This window comes from Cydia splendana, chromosome 9, assembly GCF_910591565.1.
Source record: "Cydia splendana chromosome 9, ilCydSple1.2, whole genome shotgun sequence".
Lineage (NCBI taxonomy): Eukaryota > Metazoa > Arthropoda > Insecta > Lepidoptera > Tortricidae > Cydia > Cydia splendana.
Window position 1 is genome coordinate 16,408,742 of NC_085968.1, and position 2,905 is coordinate 16,411,646.

Below are 2,905 nucleotides of genomic sequence, written 5' to 3' on the forward strand. Positions count from 1 at the left end.
AAAAAGAGAAAATGTGGAGATAGAGAATATTTAGTTAGTGAAAAAAAAACCTACTGGTTATTTTAACTACTGGGATTAAAAAGAAAAGGGAATAAATTGAGAAAAGGAAAATTTAGTTTATGAAAAAATGTACACGAAAAATTAAATAAAGCGAAGAGATTCCACTGGGAAAAAATGAGAACGGAGTAATTGCCTCGAAGAAAAAATGATTTGCGGAAATTATGGGCCATTTTAGCGAGGCGATCCAAATTAAAAGGCTCAAAGTCTAACTAACATTATTGTTAGTTAGACTTTGAGCCCGGGAAAGCGCAACGTACGAGCAACCTACAGCTAGTTCCCTGAGCCCAAGGTCGACCACTACCCTAGGCAATGTTAACCCCTGCGATTTATGGATGGTGACCGCCCATGCTATAAACGTAAGTGGAAATTGACTCCTGGAACAGCCATGCCCTTGAACTAAAACCGCTAAAAAAATGTTCAAACAAAAACTCAAACGAATACGCTTACCTCGCGCTTCGCGCTCGCTTGATCAATCAGCAATACGATGGTTAAGTGCAAAAAATAAATAAAAAAAATTGCATTTATTGGGGATCGAACCGGGAACCTATTCCCATATCCTTGCTTGTAAGCGTCTTTCCAACTGCGCTATGATAGCATTTAGATGAACTGACGAAATTTGGTTACTTATTCTCGAGTAAGAATTTAAATATCTAATCTAAAGAGAATAAAGTGTATAGGGGACGGTCATGAACTATAGGGGGCAGCACAGGAGCCGTCAGATCTTTGGCGCGAAGCGTAGATGTGTAGTTTATGATTCCGATGTAGCCCACGAGATGGCAGAACCTACTATGCACAAGGAAACCTACTTACGAGAACGGTAGATGGTAGCACTTGCTTTGGCAATGGACATGTGCACATATGTTTCCGATTAAGGCCACAAGATGGCAGGCCCTCCAACGCGCACGGTCCCTATAGTGGGCGTGCGTGAACTATAGGGGGTAAAATAGGAGCCGTCAGATTTTTGGCGTGAGGCGTAAATGTGACGTTTATGCTTCCGATGTAGCCCACAAGATGACAGAACCTACTATGCATAAGGAAACGTACCTACAAGAACGGTAGATGGTAGAAAACTTGTTTTGGCAATGTACATGTTTCCGATTCAGGCCACAAGATGGCAGACCCTCCAACGCGCACGGTCCCTATATGTAGTAGAGGGTTATTGTCATACTAAATTTTGTAGTCACAGTAAATTTACTGCCATCTTTCGATACAGGATTAAAATGAAAATGAAAAAAAAATATCAATAAATGTATATATGTATGGATAAATGATTTTTTTTATTTTTAGAACGCCATATGATTTTGACCCATGTTCTTTTACTGATATGAGTAAAAATTGTTAAATATAAAATGGTGTCGCCATCTAGACGAGCATAGGCCAAAGGTATGGCGCCGTATATTCAAGAATCAAATTTTCTTTAAAGCGCAAAAAGCCATCATCTGTTGCAAAAAATAAACGAATGCGCTTAGCCCGCGCTTGATAAATAAAAAATACGATTTTTTTTTCATTTTTTCAAAATAAAAAACAACAATTGATACGAAATTTAAGTATAAAAAAATACAAAAAGTTATGTAGCAGCATACAATTACTGGGGATGGAACCAGGGACCTCCCTATGCAAACAAAAAAGCGAACGTTTGCAAAATGCGCCATGATAGTTCTTACTAAAGCTGACGAAATTTAGCTACTCATTTTCAAGTAAAAACTAAATATCTAAATACCGCCGAAACCAGTGATACAAATTTTCTGAATTTTTGGCCATTTAATCTATAAACATATATCAAAAAGAAAAAACTCTTATGATATCGATACGACTATTTGTTTAGGCGACAGGTATCACGACTCCGCTATTTTTAAAAATTTCCAAAAACCGGATTGACAAAAAATTTTTATTTAGTCATAGAATCTGGTCACAAAATTTCATGAGAATCGGTTAAGAATTGCGACCTGTAGAGGAGAACATCCGGAAATACAAAACTAAATATCTAAATACCGCCTAAACCAGCGATAATTTTTTTCTGCATTTTTTGCTATTAATTCTGTAAACATGTCTCAAAAAGAAAAAACTCTTATGATATCGATACGACTATTTGTTTAGGCGCCAGGTATCACGACTCCGCCATTTTTTAAAATTTCCAAAAACCGGATTGACAAAAAAATTTTATTTAGTCATAAAATTCGGTCACAAAATTTCACGAGAATCGGTTAAGAATTGCGACCTGTAGAGGAGAACATCCGGACATACGAAAGCAAAATGCCCGAGTCAAAACGTAGACCTTCGCTTCGCTTCGGTCAATTATCAGACAATCAATGCTGCACTGCAATGTTACCATTCAAATTACGTATGACTCATACATTTACTCCAAAAGCTCTTAAAAACTACGTTCCATAATTAGTTATGTAGCCGCGTTTTTGTAAATATCAGGAAAAAATCAGAAAAAAATATGAGATTTATAGAAATATATAATTAGTTTTATTAGGTTTCATTTTATTTTAAGACCGTAATTGTTTTCCGGACGTTAGGATTTTTGTTTTTCCTTACCTATTTCTACGAATACAACTTATTTGTATGTTACAAATTTTATTAATAATATATGACACGTATATTTAAATATTTTATAAATCATTTTTAAACTCCAAACCCTCGTAGGTAGGTACTTGCCAAATAAAAGTTACCAAACCGATACTGTAACTCTTGTAAGACATATATAAACATGTCAGAAACAAAAATCCTTATTGGCGTTGAAACAAACAAGGCCATATAGTTTATCGCCTGTAAACAGCCCGCAGTTCACAGCTACAGTGCTAAATAAAATAACATATAAGTAGTCCTAAGCCATTGGACA